A 19000-nucleotide genomic window follows, 5' to 3' on the forward strand; every position below is an offset into this window, starting at 1 on the left:
TCTCTCTCTCTCTCTCTCTCTCTCTCTCTCTCTCTCTCTCTCTCTCTCATGCTAGTATTTTTGAGAGTCAGCCGGACCATTTGAGAAGTTAATTAACCAGTGCATGGGATTCCACCTTTGTTGCCCTTTTTTTTCTCCTGTTCTTTGACCTCCAAGTGCCCGACTGTGTAGAGGCGAGAAAATCACTGTGTTGTATCTTGGTAAACTTCTCTCCTTTCACAATTAAGCATCTTGGACTCTGCTACTGTCCCCCTGCCACAGGAGGGAATATGGGCCCTAGGCATGGGCCTAGGTGTACTACCCCCATACCTTCTCCTTCTCCTTCTCTTCTCCTTCTCCTTCTCCTTCTCTTCTCTTCTCTCTTCCTTGTTAGTGTCTTTGAGAATCGGAGTGCATGGGGTTCTGCATTTGTGCCCTTTTTCTTTCTCCTGTTCTTTGATCTCCAGGTGCCCGACTGTGTAGAGGTGAGAAAATTACTGTGTTGTATCTTGGTAAATTTCTTGCCTTTCACAGTTGAGCATCTTGGACTCTGCTACTGTCCCCTACCTCAGGAGGGATTAGGGACCCTAAGTCTATGTTTAGGTACTCTATCAACACACATATACCCCCTGCCCTCTTGGTTGTATGTGTCTTTGAGAGTTAACTGTTTGAGAAGTTAATTAACTAATATAAGATCACACAGTGACTGTGTCTGAGACGGTATTTGGAACCTGAGATTCCAGTGCACTGAGGAATATGGTCTTTCTGAAGTTAGCATTAGAACATAGGATGTTAGACCATGAGAACAGTGTCAGACAGGAGGCATCTTCAAAAACTTTAAACTATTACTTCTCATAGTGTCCTTTATGCTTGGAATGTCATTGTCTGAGGAGACATAATAACAAAGACGAAAGAATTAGTGGAATCTGTAGGAATGCTAGAACTTGGAACTTGGGCCAATGCCAGAAGGAACCCGTGTGCTAGATCTGAGCTGAGAGTTCAGTGTAGGAACCATTGGTCTTCCTTAGGAGGCCTCGATGCTGTTAGGGGCCAGTGGTTGTGCACTCTCATTGTCAGTCTGAAGGCAGGATTTCTGGCTTCATCATTGGACGTTGGTTTCTCTCTTTCCATTTTTCCTGTTCATTAACCTCCAGGTGCCCAACTGTGTAGAGAGAAGAAATATGCCGTGTTCTCTCTTGGTAAATTTCTTCCCTCTCACAATTGAGCATCTAGGGCTCTGCGACTGTCCCCTGTCAGGAGAGAGTGGGGTCCCTAGACCAGAGTACACCTGCCCACTGCATGTCACCAAGAGGTTATGTTTCTGGTGACTCTGTGTCTATCTGAGGAAGGGCTCCGAAGTCAAGGATGTCATGTCTGCTGAGACATATAGTCTTTCTGAAGGAGCATCAGAACATAAGATATTAGACCAGGAGAACACGGAGTCAAGAGGAGGCATCTTAGAAAATAAGAGAATGTTAGAATGTCTTTGTCTAAGAAAACATAACAGAGATCAAAGAATATCAGAGTCTGGAGGAAGATAGTGGAACGTGGAATTTGGACATATGGTAAGTGCCGATGTCTGATTGGTGGTAGATGACTGGCCACCGTCCTTCTTGTAGACAGCATTTCTTGTCCCATCACTAAACATGGGCTTCCTGGAATTCTCCACTTGCCTTTGACTGCCAGGTGCCCAACTGTGCAGTGGCAGGGAAGATACTGTGACATAGCTAGGTAAATTTCTTGCCACTCACAGTTAGGTGTCTAGGCCTCTGATGCTGTCCCCTGCCCAGGAGAGAATGAGTGTCTTAGGGGTTGTCCTCCCACCATAGCCAGATCTGCATCTGAGTACAAAGAAAAAACATACAGGTGCACATTCAAGCACACACGCATACACACACATGTGCCCTCTGACCCTTTCTTGTTATTTTTTTTCTGAGAGTCAACTGTGCCATTTGAGCAATGAATTAACAAGAGCAGAGTCACATTAGATACATCTCTGCCTGACAGGACTCAAAGTCAGGTTTTCCTATGCAAGGAGGTATATTGTCTTTCTTACTAGCATTGGAAGGTATAATGTTAGACCATGAGATCACAAGGTCAGATAGGCAGCATGTCAGATTACCTTGGAATATCAGATCTGATTAGGTCCCTCAGTCCTGGAATGTCATTGTCTGAGGAGATGTAATAACAAAGATCAGAGTCTGGAGAGAGGGATGCTAGAACATGGAATTCAGGCATATATCAAGTGTGTATCGGAAGGGACAATGGTGCTAGATCCGAGTCTGGAGTTGAGGACAGGTGCCGCTGGACTTCCTTGGAAAGCCCTTGATGCAGGTGAGTGACTGGAGATTATGCCAGCATCGCTAACCAGCCTCACTGTGAAGGCAGGATTTCTGGTCCCATCATTGGGCTTAGGATTTCCCTTTGCCGTTTTCCTTTCTCCTGTTCTTTGATCTCCAGGTGCTCGACTGTGTGGAGGTAAGGAACTATGCCGTTTTCTCTGTCTCGGTAAATCCTTGCTTCTCACATTTGAGTATCTAGAATTCTGCTGCTTTCCCCCGCATTAGGAGGGAGTGGGATCCCCAGACCTGAGCCCACCTGTATCCTGTATGCCACCAAGACGGTAGGTTTTGAGCCTGTGGTCGGTCACACGTGACTCTTCTGCCTGTCTGAGTCAAGTCTTAAAGGGGAAGTGGAGGTTTCCCCTCTACTGAGGCATGTTGTCTTTCTGGAGGAGCTTTGGAATATAGGTTGTTAGATCATAAAAAGTGTTGGATGGGAGGCATGTTTCCGTTGTCTGAGGACACATAACAACAGACGAGAGAATATCAGAGTCTGGAGATATGGATACAAAAACATGGAATTTGAAAAGCTAAGTATATGTCTGAAGGAGTCCTGGTGCTCTATCTTGGGAGGGGTGGGGCTTATCCAGGGCAGAGGCCATAGGTCTTCTTTGGGAGGACCTTTATACTCATTAGTGTTCTCAAGCTAAGTAACGGCAGTACCAGGATACTCCCATCACTGACTGTGGGCCATTTGAACCAATATTTCTGGCCCCGTCATTAAACTTGGATTTCCTTGTCTTCTCCTTTCTTCTCCTTTTCTTTCAACTCCAGGTGCTCAATTTTGTAGAGGCAAGAAATGTGCCATATTTTCTCCTGGTAAATTTCTTGCCTCTCATAATTGAGCATCTAGGACTTTATTGCTGTCCCCTGCCCGGAAGAGAGTGAGGACCTTAGTGTACCCCCCTGTCTCCACCCTCAGTCACACCCACTTGTGCGTGTGGACACCTACAGACAGGCACTCAAACATCTTCACCCTTCTTTGTTGGTATTTTTAAAGGTAATTTACTAGTACAGGGTCAAATGCTGGCTAAATGTCTGTCTGAGGTGGGCTTTGAAGCCAGGGTTTCCCATCCAGGAAGGCCTATGGTCTTTCTGAAAAAACATTAGAAGATAGAATGTTACCCCATGAAAACACAGAATGTCAGGAGGGTATCTTAGAATCTTAGGGTGTCTTAGAATCTTAGATCTGATAGAACCCTTTAATCTTGGAATGCCATTGACCCAGGCGACATAATAACAGAGATTAGAGAATTATCAGAGTCTGGCAGGAGAGGTAGTCGAACACAGAATCCGTAAATGTAAGTACATTTGGAACCCTGGCGCCAGATCTGAGTGGCGTGTGGAAGGAACCACAGGTGTTCTTCAGGAGGCCCTTGATGCTGAGAAGTAGCCTGCTTAGTGTGCAAGTCCAACACTGGGGGTACCACCTAGTGCTGGCCACAGTCAGTGTGGAGACAGGATTGCTGCTCTGTTCATTGGATTTCGTTTTCCCCTTTTTTCATTTCTCTTTCTTTTTGTCTTCCAGTTGCCTGATTGTGTAGAGGTAGGGAAATAATGCCGTGTTTTCTCTCCAGGCAAATCCTTGCCTCTCACAATTGAGCATCTAGGACTTTGCAACTGTCCCCTCGGTCAGGAGGGAGTAGGGCCCCTAGACCTGAGCCCTCCTATGTACCCTGCAGGACATGAGAAGGTCACATAGGGACTCTGTGTCTATCTGAGGTGGGCCTTGAAACCAGGCTCTCCCATCCATACAAGCAGATGGTTTTTCTGAAGGAGCGTTAGAAGATAGAATGTTAAATTGTGAAAATACAGTATCAGAGAGGAGACACCTTAGGACTTGTAAGAATTTTCCACCCGAAAGGGCCCGTTAGCCCTCGAATGTCATCGAAGGAGACAGATTAACATATTAGAGAATATTAGAGCCACCCTGGCGCTAGATCTGAGTGGCATGTCCCTGACAAGCCCCACAGGCCTGCCTTTGGAGGCCCCTGATGTGAGTCAGTGGCCTCTTAGGCTGGGCCATGCAGCACTGAGGTCATCCCCATTGCTGGCCACTGTCAGTCTGGAAGCAGGATTTCTGGGCCTATCATTGGACTTGGGTTTCCTTTGTTTCTTTCCTCCTGTTCTTTGACCTCCGGGTGCCCGACTGTGTAGAGGCATGAAAGGTGCTGTGTTTGCTCTCAGTAAATTTCTTGCCTCTCTCCGTTGAGTATCTAGGACTCTGCTACTGTCCCCTGCATAAGGAGGGAGTAGGGACCCTAGGCATAAGCCTAGATGCACCCCACATGCATGTGCGTGCACACACACACACACACATATACACGTGCACGTGCTCATCTAGTCACACACCCCATGACTTGTTTTTTGTTAGAAACTTTGATAATTGACTAGGCCATTTGAGAAGCTAATTAACAAATTTACACAGTGTTTCTTTATCTGTCTGATTCAGGACAGGGAGCCAGCATTTCTTATCCACTGAGGCAGATTGTTTTTCTAAAAGAGCATAAGAAGATAGAGTGTTAGATCCTGAGAACACAGAGCGTCCAGCAGAAGATGCATTTACCTTAGAAGGCAAGATCTGTAAAGTCCTTTGGTCTGGATATATCAGAGTCTGAAGGGAGGGAGTCTGGAACATGGAACTTGGGTTCATAGTAAGTGCATGTCTAATGGAACCCTAGCGCTCGGTCTGAGTGGGGAGTCCAGGGCAGGGGCCCCAGGACTTCCTCAGGAGGCCTTTGATGCTGGTTATGGCCTCAGGGTATGTAGCAGCAACACTAAAGGGTCAACTCCATCACTGGCCACCCTTGTTTTGAAAACAACATATTTGGGCTTAGCATTAAGGTTTATTTCCTCCTGTTCCCCCTTTTCATTTCTCCTGTCCTTTGACCTCCAGGTGCCCACCTGTGTAGAAGCAGGAAAATATGCCGTAGTTTCTCTTGGTAAATCCTTGCTTCTCACAGTTGAGCATCTAGGACTCTGCGACTGTCCCATGCCAGGCGGGGGTGGGGTCCCCAGGCCTGAGCCCAGCCATGCCCCGCAGGGTACCAGGGGGTTACATTTCTAATGCAGGCTCACCTGGTGACACTTTGTCTGTGTGAGGCAAGGACGGGGAGCCAGGGGTTCCTGTCCACTGAGGCATACTGACTCTCTGCAAAGGCATTAAAATGTAGCATGTTAGTCTCTTGGAACACAAAATGTCTGAGACTGGTGGGAAATTAGTGCACAGAATAGTAGAGCTAAAAGTTTCCTTCATTATTAGAATGTCAGCATCTTGAAGTGACATAACATGGTACATTGAATTTCAGAGTCTGGAAGGGGACAGGTTCCAGAATGTGGTATTGGGTTTTGTAGCAGGTGTGTGATGGAACCCTGGAGCTAGATCTGAGGGGATCTTCTTGGGAGGCTCTGATGCTCATTGGCGGGGCAGGGCCTCTGGCTGGGCAGAATCAGAACTAGGATCGTTGCACTCCCTGCACCCTTTGTCTGGAGAATTAGGTTTCCCATGCCCCTCCATTGCCCTCCTCAGGCGCTTTCTCCTCCAGGCGTCTGGTAGTGTAGAGAGTGGTGAGGATGCTGTGCTCTATCAGGTAATTCACCCTTCTCTCACTAACTGGCACCTTGGGCTTCTCTTCGACCCCAACCTGAGGAGGGAGTGGGAACCCTAGGCCTTTAGCACACCTGTGCCCTGCACGCCTCCCCTGTCCCCTGGCTATAAGTAGAGAGTGGTTCGGGCCATTGAGATGCTAAAAGTGGCTTTCCCATTCACACGGTTACCAGATAACTGTGAGAGGACTTAAAGCCAAGTCCAGTTGGCTCCATGTTTGGGTCTCTCTGCATTAGGCCTGAGAACAGCAATGATCAGAGTAAGAAAGGGCCTACGAATCGAGGATCACAGGGAAAGGGGATCTTAGAATAAGGAACAATTGACCTGGAAGGCCTTTGGCCATAGGAAGACACAGCCTGAAAGAACATGAGTACCCAGCTCCATGGTGGTAACATTTCCTTCTGGCTATCAGAGGTTGGCAGGTTGACCCTGGAGCATACAACACTCTCAGAAGTGGGAGAGAGGGTGTCTGGAACTTAGGGTGCTGGTCCCAAGAACTTATGGGCAGTGCCAAGAGGAAAGTAATGGCACCAAAACTGAATATAGAATATGCAACCCAGAGTGTCAAGGCGAGGAGAGGGGCAACTTGATACAAAGAAACTGATGTGCCCAGGTCAGGAGGGATGCCTACCTGAGTGATCTTGGAATGTTCGGTCCCTATGGTCCAGGCTGCATGGGTGAAAACTCAGAGTGTGCAGTAGGGATTGTCTGAGCCAGAGCAGTATAAAGGTGTGGCCCAGCTGAGAATGCAGGCCTTTAGAATACAGACCACAGGCTTAGAGATGGAAAGGAAGGAACTTCAACCATAGGACACAGTATTAGAAGCTTGAAGGAGAGATCATCGAATCTGGAGCCTGGGCTTGGGGTAAGTGCATCTTGCCAGGAAAGAATGCTGGGGTGGCATCTAGGCAGGGAGCCAGGGTGGGATGGGGGCTGGAAGGACCAAATCCTCCTCAGTGGCTCCAGGCGCTTCAGCAGGTGCTAACCCTTCACCTCACTCCATATGCCACACACTGGCAGGCCTCTGTCTGGTGGGGGTAGGATTTCCTTCCCCATCCTGGGACTTTGGTTTCCCTACTATGTCCCCCCTTCCTTCCTCTTAGACTTTCTCCTCTAGGTATTCAGCAATGTCAGGGTGGTGAGGGTGGGGTAAAGGTTCTATGCCAGGTAGCTTTTCATCTCTCGTTGTCAAGCATCTAGGCCTCTGCTACTGGACATTCAGCCTGAGGAAGGACCCTGGACCTCGGCTCATCTTGGACCTGCACATCAAGCCTCTTTGATGGGAGCCAGCCAAAGGAGGGCGTCAGCCCCTGGGCCTGAGCCCGCACCCCCCTGCACACTGCCCCTGATGACCCTGAGCTGGAAGTTCTCTTCTTAGAGCGGCCCAGAACACTGAGATGTAAGTATCTTATCCCATTCACAGCATTCGTTTTCCTGCCCCATTCCTGGTCTAGGGTTCTCTCCATTAGGCTCCCCCCCCTTTCTCAACTAACTTTTTCATCTCTCTCTGGTGAGCATCTAGGGCTCTGCACCTGGATCCAGCCTGAGGAGGAGGATGGTTCCTGGGCCTGGATCATCATGGACAGCACCTTGCACCCCTGACCGGTTCTCTGGCTTTAAGGTATATTTTCAGAGTTGCCTGGCTCCCTCAAGATGTTAAACGACTTGCCCAGGGTCACCCAGTCATTGTGTCTCAGAGGCAGGCCTTGAGACTTAGTCTTTCTTACTGCAAGGCCAAGTCTCCAGCCATGAGGCTGCGTTTTGTCCTGGAAGGGACATTAGAACGTGGGATGGTGGAGGGCCCTTAGAACACAGAATATCAGAGCCCAAAGGGTCCCGAGAAGGAGAAGATGAGAGTGGAAAGGGCCTTAGAACATAGAATGGCAGGCCTGGAAAACCCTTCATACACCAGGAATCAAAGACAGGTGAGAGTTTAGAAAACAAAGTGGAAGATTCCTTTATGTGTGTCTGAGGCTGAAGGGACATACCATAGGGCACAGAGTGTCAGTGTCTAGATGGAAGGATCTTGGGATGTGGAATTAGGGTGTGTTGCATGTGCATGTCTGAAGGAAGCCTGGTGCTTGACCTGAGTGTGGAGTTCAGGTCAGAGGGTGAGCAAGGAGCAGCACTAGGTCACCCCACCACTGGGAACCCTCTGTCCTGCCTTAAGTTTCCCCCACCCCCACCCCCCACTTCCTTCCTTTCTGCATTCTGTACACCTGGCTCTTGGTAGTGGGGGTGGGGGGCAGATAAGGAGATGGTTCGCCATCAGGTAACTGTCCTTTCTCTCTCAGTCGGGCAGCTTGGACTTTGTGACTAGACCAAGCTTGAGGAGGGCTCTGGGTCTCTGGGCCTTAGCATGCCTGGACGCTGGATAGCACCCTTGCCATTCTAGGTAAGTTACAGTCTGAGGAAGTTACCTTTGCCACTGGAAGTCTAACTTAACTTGTTCAGAGTCACTCCAGTTGTGTTTGTCAGAGGCAGGAGTTAAAACCAGGTCTCGAGGCCTCGAAGGCTACATCCTAATTCGTTGTGCTGGGTTACCTTGTACAGTGAATGTTCTAATATAGATTGGAAGGGCTCTTAAAAGCAGAATAAAGAGTCCTGAGGGCCTCACAAAAGACTCAGATCAAATGTTACTGGCCCTAAATGGAAATGAGAACATAAAATAGCATCGTATCTGAAAAAGGCTTTTGAACATGGAATACCAACTGTTTGTTTCAGAAGAGATTAGCCTGAGACCATAGAACCCAACATTTAAAACTAGGAGGGAGGAACCTTAAAACAAAGAACGCAGAACTGTTTTCCACCTTTCCTTCTGTATTCCGTGATCTAAGTTCCCGTTTTAGCAGCCATAACATTATTTCTGAGCTGTGTTACATATCAGGAGTGGGAGAAACCTTAGAACAATGAACAACCAATTTTCAGAGTGTGAAGGGAGGAATCCTGAAACCTAGAGCTTGCGCTTTGTATCCAGTGCATGTCTGAAGAGGCCAGGCATTAGAGTTAAATGGGAAATCCAGGGCAGGGACTAGGGTTTTGCCTTCAGGCCACAGGCCCTGAGTGGTAGAACACTAAAGCTTACAGCTGGAAAGGAAGAATCTTAGAAAAGAGGCCACAGATTTTCAGAGAACACAGGGCAGAACTGGGAGAAGAGGGAACCTAGAACAGAGCGCTCAGAATATTGTGCATAGGAGGAATGTTAGAACATTGAACACAAATTATTGTAATATCGATGGAAGGTCATGAGAACTTTGAATAGCGGCACAGCTAGGCTGAGGATAACTTATAACATGCAAAAGAGAGTCGCTGAGATAAGGTTTTAGGACATGGAACATAGAATGTCAGAATAGAAAGCGTCTGGTCTACTCAACCAGGTTGCCATGTCACAGCAGAGAATGCAGATGCTTAGAAGATAGAAAAGAGACTGTCCGAGAAGGGAAGGTGGGTCTGAGAATGTGGCACACACTTTCAGATGCCTGAAGTGTAGAGCATAGAGTGTCGAAGCTTTGCGGGGTGGACCAATCCTCAGACTTGGGGCTTGTGCCAAGTGCATGGCTGAAGGAACCTTTGATTTTGCTCAAGTGGAGACGCTGGGTAGGAGATTGGAGGGAAGGATCCTTCCTTGGTCACCTGTCCCCCTGGCAGCCTCTGTCTGGAGGCAGACTTTCCTGCCCATCACCAGATACAGATTTTCTCCCTGGATTCTCTTTTCCTTCTTCCCTAGACCAGGGCTTCTTAAACTTTTCCCACTGGCAACCCACAGTTTAAGGAGCGCTGCCCTTGACCATCTACTGCTCAAGTTCAGCAGGCAGTGGGGGTGGGGAGGGGTGGTGCCTGAGAATGCCCTCGTCTACCAACTAACTCTCTTTTCTCACAGTGGAGCACCTAGGCCTCTTCTCCTGGACCCAGCTTGAGGGACCCTGGACCTGAGCACGTCTGGACGTTGTAGTGCCCCCGTCACATCACGGTAAGCTACAGTCTTTCACGGCTGCCTGGGCCACTGAGAGGCTAAGTGACTTCCCGCAGTCACACAGTGTGTGTCAAAGGCAGGACTTGAAGCCATGTCAGTGGGACCCCAAGGCCAAGTCTGTTACTATGCTGCTTTGTCCCTTGTTCTAGGAAGGTTAGAACATGGAGTGACAGAATTGGAAGGGCCTTCAGATAGAGAGAGTGAGAACCAGAGCAAACCTAAGAACACTTTATGTCGTATCTGGGAGTGAGAGTCTGGGGGGATGCAAGAACATAGAATAAAATGCTGGCCAAGTCAGAAGGGACCTTCGGTGATAGAACATGGAACATCAGTGCTGAGAAGGAGATGCAAAGCAGTGTTAGAACCCAAAGTGACGGTGGAACGTAAGAGTTCCCAGCTGGGAGTGAGGAGCCTAAAAATCACGTGCACAGATTTGTGGGAGGCGAGAGGGACTTTAGAATATGTCACAAAGGCCTTAGAAAACACAGCACAGAGGATCAGAGCCAGAGGCACCTTAGGACATAAAGGATGTTAAGAATCTGGTGGGGGAGGGATCCTAGAACGTGAAACTTGTGCTTTGCAGAACATGCTTGTCTGAAGAGGCCCTGACGTGAGGGCTGTGGTGGGAGGGGAGTCCAGGGTAGGGAGCAAGGGAGACTCCTCAGAGGCCCTGGCCTTTGTTCATGCCCAAAGGTGTGCAGAAGGAGCATCGCTTCCCCTTGCCTCCGCTAGCACCAGTACTGCTGGCCACCCTCAGTCTAGAGGCAAGATTTCCTGTCCTACACTTCCTTCATCAGGCATTTTGTTTTTCGATTGCCTGGCAGTGTAAGGGGCAGTGAGGATGCTGTACTCTTTTGGGTAATTTATCCTTCTCGTTGCCTGGCACCAAGGGCTTTGCTTTGACTCCAGCTTGAGACAGGAGCAGGAACCCATGTGTCCTGTAACCTTCCCCTGTCCCTTGGCTGTAAGGGAAAGGTATAGAGACTGCCTAGGCCATTCAGTTTCAGGGCCTTGTCCTTATCACACAGTCACCATGTATCATGGTTGGGTGGAGAGCAAGAATGTACCCCACTCCCCAGATTAGGTGTCTCTGCACTAGGCTGCATGCAGCAGAGCCAGAGTAGGAGAAATGCCAATGTCCCAGGGTGTCAGCTGGGAGGTGGGGTCCTTAGTACAAAGCACACTGAATGTCCAAGCCAAGAGGAACAGTGAAGTATGTCATGTGAGAAAACAGTGGCATGGGGAACCCTGGTATCAGACCCTGCAGGGGGCCCTGAGAAGGTGGAGCGTGGGCATGCTCACGTGTGGTGAGTGCATGTCTGAAGGAGCCTGGCGAGTGGGGAGTCCGGGACATGTGATGGCTATTATTCCGGGGAGTCCCTGAACCTCATTAAAGGCCTCAGACTGCAGAATCCCAGCTAGGTTCTCCGCATCCCTAGAAACCTTCTGTCTGGGGGCAGATTTCTAGTACTGTCACTGGACCTGGGTTTCCTCTAGATACCCTTTTCCTTCTTTCTGTACTTGGGCCTCCAGGTGCCTAGCAGTGTAAAGGTAGAGAAATTATCGTGTTCTTTTGGGTAATTTTCTCTTCTCTCTGGCCGTTGAGCATCTAGGTTTTGCTATCTTTCCCTGAGTAGAGAGTGAGTAGTCAGACCCGAGCCCACCTTGGACCCTGCCCCTTTGCTCTTGCTAGCTTTGAGAGCTGCCTGTACCACCTTGAGGCTCAGTGACTAGCCCACGGCCATATGTTAAGTCTCTGTCTACCCAAGGCAGAACTTAAAGCCAGGTTTCCTCCACTTCTTAGCTGCTCCTCAGCCCGCCAAGTGATGGAGCTTTGAAGAGGAGTGTTAGAACATAGACTGTCAGGCCTAGAACCTTCAGAGCACACACGCCGCATCTGAGTGAACTTCAGACCACTGAATCTTTAGGGTGCAAAGGGGCCTTTCTGCATGGAATGTCAGAATGTCTAGGAAATGGTGGATATAGAACCCAGCTCATCATTGTCCAAGAAGCGAGGTGGTAGAGCATGTTGCTTGGGCTTCTAGTTTGTGCATGTCGGAGGGAGCCCGGGGTCAGGTCTCAATTAGGAAGACCTTGCCTGGGTATTTTTCTTATTGTTAGTGGCATCTTGCTGGGCAGCAGTGGCAGCACCACGGTCATCCTACATGAAAAAAAAATAGTGTGCCTAAGCAGAGTTCCCAGAGTGTGAGGAGAGAAAGGGAACGTAGGAGGTGGAACACAAAGTATCAGAACCATCTGGGAGGGACCTTAGACAGCGGGGACAGGAGGGCCCTTAGCACATGGAACTCAGAGCATCCTAGCCTAAAGAAATAGTAAAATCCAGTGTGTCGGAGTCAAGAAGAAAGGCTGCTAGCACATAGAATCCTGTATCAGAGGCTGGAGACCTTTATCCTCATTGGTGGTCTCAGGCAGTATAGCAGCAGCCAGCACAGTCATCCCACCTCTGGCCTTCCTGCCCCATCCGTGGACTTCGGCACCCCCTCCCTTGCCCTGGCTACCGCTTCTTTCTCTGTCTTTCTCCTCCATGTACCCGGGTGTGTAGAGGAGGGGGAGGATACCATTCAATACCACGTAACTCTCCCTTCTCTTGTAGTTGAGCATGTAGGGTTCATTACGAGATCCCGCCTGAGAAGGGCCCTGACGACACCTGAATCTCGTAGGTCCCCCCGCCCTGCTTTCAGTTACAGTCCCTGACAATTATCTGGCCACTGAGAGGTTCATTGACTTCTCGTGGTGAGTAGGTATCAAAGGCAGGACTTAGAGCCATGTCAGTGGGGTTCCAGTGCCAAGTGTTTACCTACTGTGCTGTGTGCTAGATGGTCTAAGAAATGGTGGAATCGAGAGTGTCATCATTAGAAGGGCCTTTGCAGTAGATAGTGTCTAAACCTTAAGAAAACTAAGAACGTTTTATTTCAAATCTTAGAGACTTCAGCAGAGAAGGTGAGAGTTGGGGATATAGGGACACAGAATAAACAGTCATAGACTAGGGCAGCTCCGTGCTGGGAGGGAGGTGCCTTACACTAGGAAGCAGGAAAAAGTAGAACTGAAAGAAATTGGGGGGGGGCATAGAGTTTCACAGCTGGGAGTGAAGGACCTTAGAACCAGGGAACCCAGAGTGCTGGAGGTGGGAGGGACCTGAGAACTGGCGAACACAGAGTGACTCAAGAGTGCCTGAGCTGGGAGTGAGAGGCCTCGGAAAATACAGCACAGAGAACCTTAGGACCTAAAACTCCAAATGTCAGAGTCCGGAGTGGGGGGGGGGAAGAAGGGATATTAAAACATGGAACTTCTCCTGGATTGTAGCACTTGCATGGCAGAAGGAGCCCTGGGCTGGGGTGGGGAGGCAGGACAAGGGCCGGGCATCTTCCCTGGGAGGCCCTGATCCCTAGGAGTGGCCTTAGGCTGTGCAGCAGCATTACGATCCTGCCACCACTGGCCACCCTCTGTGGAGGCGAGATTTCCAGGCCCTTCGTTGGACTTGTGCGTCTTCCTTCTTCCTGTACTTCGCCATCCAGGTGCCTGACCTCGTAGAGACAAGAAAGTTACTGTGTTTTGTCAGGTAATTTTCTTATCTCTCGAAGCCCAGCACCTAGGACTTAGCTACTGTTCCCTTCCCGAGGATGGTGCGAAGACCCCAGGCCTCAGTCTCCTTCTGGATCCACACACCAGCCCTGCTTCTTGGCTGTTAGAAGTTCTAAGAGTTGACAGGAGGTCAAGTTCGATTGTTCTGTTCCCGGGTCTATGCTCAATCAGCCAGGTAATACTGCCTGTAAGAAGGCGCATAAGAGCCTAAAACATCAGGCCTAGAAAGACCTTTAGCGAGTGGGATGTCAGACACAAAAGAGATCACAGAAAACCAAGTGTTAGAGCGGAAGGGTTTGTTACCTTATTACTTGGTTTTTAAGCAGAATTTCCTATCCCATCACCAGATTGAAGTTTTCTTCCCGGACTCCTACTGTCTTCTTTCCCAACTTGTCTCTTCCAGGTGCCCCTCCCCCCCATGTGGAAGTGGGTGAGGGTAGTGGGCACTATCGAGTAACCTCTGTACTCTCCCAGTGGAGCATCTCAGACTTCTCTGCTGGCCCCGGCCTGAGGCAGAACGCAGGCCTCAGCTCGTCAGCAAAGATGCCAGAGTCAGAAGCCCCAGCACATCCCAAGTCTCCTCCCGCAATTATTCCAACAAAGATCAAGTAAGTACACCAGTCCAAATAGTAATTGAGAGATTGAAAGAGAAATCTCACTGGGCCATTTTTCTAGCCTCAGTCAACAGGAGTAGCCAGGGATCCCCAGGCATAGGCATTTGATCCACCCAGGAAAGGTCCTGAGCTTTTCTCATTGTCGTATGTTCCCAGATGAGGAGGAAGGTTGAGGATCCCCTGCAGATGGCACCTGTAGCTCAGTGCCACACAAGGGGCAAGAAGAAGAGCCATCTGATAGTTTCTTCTCACTCTAACTGATCTGGCCCCAGAGTCTCAAAGGGACCCATAGTTGTGTACCAAGGAAAGGAGCAGTTTGGATCCAGTGCACCCCAGGCCCGGAAGGGCCCCTGTCTGGCTCTGATTCCGAATCAGGGTTATGGATTTAACCCAAAGATCAGGCAGGGCTGCAGTTTAGAGCTGTATAACCTGGGCGGGGCACTCAGACCAGTGATGAGGCCTCAGTTTTGCTGTACTGTTTTCTAGGTCACTAATAGGAGTTGAGGCCAGCAGCAATCTGCTGGAGTTTCATTTGAAGCAAAGATGCAGTTAGGTCACCCAGAAGAAAGCCTGGATCAGGAGCTTGCAAAGTTCAGAGCCGAAGGCAGTAATCAGACTTTGCCCGAGATCTTTCTTCTTCGGGCATGTTGAAAGGTTAGGCATTCCTATGCTGAGCTACTCCCGAGACCCTTGGAGAATACACCTTTCCATACCTGGACCCCCAGGAATACACATAAAGATCAGCCAAGGCACTGGAATGAGCTCTAGAAGTTCCCAGAGCCTGGTCTGAGCTTCACATCCTTATTTGGGAAGGAAGGTCGGAAGAGTGAGTAATGAAAGTAAATACACCCACGATGAAGTCAAGGAAGTTCAAAATACAAAACTAGAAGAGGAGAAGAACTCGAAAATGGGGATGAGCAAAGTTAATATCAAAATTACAATTCTGAAGTAAGGAAATTGAAGGAAAAGAACAAAGTAGGCCAGACCACAAAAAAATATTAATTTGATTTTTTAAAAAAAGATTACTAGTATCAAGAACGAAAAAAAAACTTCAAAAAAACGAGGAAATAAAGGAAATTACTCTAATTTGTTTATCTGAGTACGCTCATAAAACCAACAATTAACTGAAATGGATACTTTGAAAATATGAAATTCCGAGATTAGTGAAACAAGAAAAATAGAGAATTGAAATAAAGCAAGAGGAGAAAAACAAATTGAATAGATCATAAATTCTCGATGGAAAAAAACAAAGGCCCACACATATTTACAAGCAGATCTTATTAAAAGAAACAAAAACTATTATCTAATATTACATGAACCGTTTGCATTGCCAGAAACAGAAGGCATCCAAATAATTTCCATCCATAAGGCCGTGACAAGTAATCTAGCAAGAGTGAAAACAAAAAAAAAATGTGAACCAGTATTTTAATGAACATTGATAAAAAATTTTAAAATAAAATTAGTAAAGAGGCTATAACAACACATCAAAAAGACTATATGTTGTGACCAGGTGGTATTTACATCTGGAATGCCAATTTGGTTCAATATTAAGAAAGTAATGACTATAGTAGACCATACTAGAATAATGAGAATCCTATTGTGTCGATAGTTGCAGAGTACAGGGCCTCTGCCTCATCTCTCTGAGCTTCAGACCCAACCTGAGAGTTCCTTGTGCCACTGAGAAATTGCCACTTCTCATGATCATACAGTGAGTTCCAAAGGCAGGACTTAAAAGACATATCTTTGGGAATCCAAAAGCAACTCTCTGTGCTCCATGTGTTAGAGTATAGAAGGTCAGAGCTGGAAGGAACAGGTGAATGTGGATTATCAGAGCCAATAGGAACCTAAAGTCAGAGATGAAAGATCTTTGGAATGAACAATGAGAGAGTCTGTGGATGTATTAATGCAGAATATAGTGTTGTTGCGAGGAGAGAGGTAGCATGGGCTGTAGGAGCTTGATAGAGCTTAAAGGAATGAGAGAGTATAGATTGTTACAGCTGGGTGTGAGGGACCCTAAAATCATGAAGCAGAATCAGAGTTCCCACAGGTGGATCTTAGCATAGAGAACATAGATTGTGGGAGCAGAAAACGAACTTGGAATGTTCAACCCAAAGCATCACAGCAAGGAGGGAGGGCCCTTAGAACAAGTGTGACAGTCAGAGGAATCTTAGAACATTGAACATAGTGTCAGAGACTAAAGGAGAGACTGGAAACTAGAATTCAGAGTGTCTGAGCTAAAGGGTGGAAAACAGAAGAGTGTATATAACACATTGTCAGAACCAGAAGAGTAGAAACGAGTGTCCCAGCTAAGAATGCATGTTTTAGAACATAGTACAGAGGGTATTCGAGGTGGATGGGTGGGACCTCAGAAGTTGGCACGCAATGTCAGGTCTGGGAGGAGGGGGTGGGTAACTGGAACATAGCACGTGAGTATCTGAGCCAGGAGGGAAGGATGTTTCAGCATGGAACTCGGTATTAGATTTTGGAGGTAATGACCCTCAGACCTGGAGCTTGGGCTTGCAGCAGGTGTGTGTCTGAAGGAATCCTAAGACTAGGGAATGTGGAGCTCCCTAGGAGGCCCAAATTGCCATTAGTAGCCTCAGGCTGTACAGTAAGATTTAGGTAGCTTGTCCCCCACTGGCTACTCTGCATGCAGGATTGCCTGTCATAGCCTCAGGTTTAGGTTTGCCTCTGTCTCCCCACTTCTCAGACCTAGGCCTTTGGTTCCCAGGTGTAATGCAGAAGGATGGAAGATGCTGTGGCCTGGTAGAACATCTAGAACTCTGCCACTGTTCCCCACCTGAAGGGGACACTAGGCTCGAGATAGCTGAACTCAGAATACCACACATACAGCTTGGAAATTCAAGACTCAGCAATCTGACAGGGCCATTGAGGGGTGAAGTGACTTGCTCACATGCCTGTCTGAGGCAGGACGTAGCATCAGGTTTTCCTGCTTAACTGCCTGCATCATCCCCAAAGAAATATTGGAATGGAATACCATGTCTGGAAGGTCTGCTAGAATGGCAGCGGAGACAGGAGAGACAGCAGAAAAATGAAGATATTTTGTTGTGAGGGTCCATTAGGTTTGGGATATCCTGGGGATATTAGAGTCTCAAAGGCCCTTAGAACAAAGAACCTGGACATTCAGTAAGTGCAGGTTTGAAGAAACCGTGCAGCGTACTCTGAGTGGGAGGCTTGTTCAGGGGACGGGGATCTTGCTTGAATGAATAAAGCATTTATTAATAGCTCACTATGTACTAAGATGCAAAGCAAGATAGTGTCTGCTCTCGACGAGCTTACGTTTGTTTTTTGACTAGGCAGTGGGGTTAAGTGGCTTGCGCAGGGTCACACGGGAGCTTACATTTTAATAGGGAAAGACAACACACAGAAGATTTCAGCTAGAAGTTAGATGGCGAAGTTACATGTTCCTTAGTATACGGCAGTGAAGCACACGTGAAGGCTTCGTTAATGTCATGTCCACCGACACAGCGCATCAGGTTCTGCTGTTGAACTGTTGGACAGCGTTAGGGCCTTTGGTGGCAAGAACCTCAGTAGCTGTGTCTTCAGCACCTGTAGGAGCAGGTCCGTGCTGCATCTCCACAGGGCCGGCTTCCTAGGACGGTGGCCAAGGGCACTGGGCTGGAAGCATGGCTAGCCCAAGACTGAGCCAAGGCTCCAGGTCCTGGGCTGTCTTCTTTTGAGTCTGAGAGAAGGCGGTAGACAGGGTGGCAGTGGTGGTCTGACTTGCTTGGCTCCTGTGGCCTCCCGCCTTTCCTTTAAAGGGGGGCCTTACTCTTCAGCTGGGCTGGTTTGCCTGCCCTGTGTCTGGCAGTTGGTGAGGAAGTCGCTCCCCAAAGACACTGGTGAAGGCCAGGCAGAAGCAAGAATGGTGGTGTGGAAGGTGCTGCTACTCCCAGGACACCTATGTTTATCTGCCTGTTAGTGACGACAGGTCAGTCGTTGTTGCTGGCGGTGAATAAGAAAAGTAGGCCCCTTCATAATGAATTGTTCCCTAAGTAATGGCTGTAGGGGCCGGGTTGGAAGCAGATCTGGTGGTTTGAGGGGCACTGCTATTCCCAGGGCTCTTGGGTACTAGGTACTAGGTATGGTACTAGGCCATCTCCATCAGGATCTGAGGGGAGATGGTCAAGGTGGTCACTGTGCATGCGGTGGCAGTGATGGTTTGATTTGCCTAGAACTTGTTGCTTCTTGTCTTCCCTTTAGAGTACCTAGCTCCTGCTCTGAGACAAGCTTTCCTGTCCCGCCACCAGACTTAAACTTGTCAGCCTGCGCTCCCTTGGTGCCTGCAGTTTCTCCTCCAGGTGCCCCACTGTGTGGAGGAGCGTGAGGGTGCCGTGCACTGACGGGTAACCTTTCCTACTCTCGCAGTGGGGCATCTCGGACTCCTCTCCTGGGCCCGGCCTGAGGAGGGACCCCGAGCCTGAGCCTGAGCACACCTGGACGCGGCGTGGCCCCTGCCACATTCCTGTAAGTTACAGTCTTTGACGCTCACCTGGGACTTGGCGTCCTTGTCAGTGGGACCCCAAGGCCTAGTCTCTGTCTACCATGCATGCTATGTGGTACCTCAGACAAGGAGCTTCAAAAGGGAGGGTGTCTGAGGTGGAAGGGCCTTGGACTACTGATTAGCATCACAGCCAGAAGGAGCCTAAACACATTTAATGTCAGATCTAGGAGGGGCTTGGAGTAAAGAAGGGGGAGGGGAGTCTGAGGGCATGTGAGAATACAGAATGGAGAGCCAGAAGATGCCTAGCCCTAGGAAGCAGGGAATATTAGAGCTGAAAGGAATGGGGTGGGGCATAGAGTTTCACAGCTGGGAGTGAGGGTCCTTAGAAGCAGGGAAACCAGAGTATTGGAGGTGGGA

The sequence above is a fragment of the Vombatus ursinus genome, unplaced genomic scaffold (genome assembly GCF_900497805.2).
Source record: "Vombatus ursinus unplaced genomic scaffold, bare-nosed wombat genome assembly UNPS02004691.1, whole genome shotgun sequence".
NCBI classification, from domain to species: Eukaryota; Metazoa; Chordata; class Mammalia; order Diprotodontia; family Vombatidae; genus Vombatus; species Vombatus ursinus.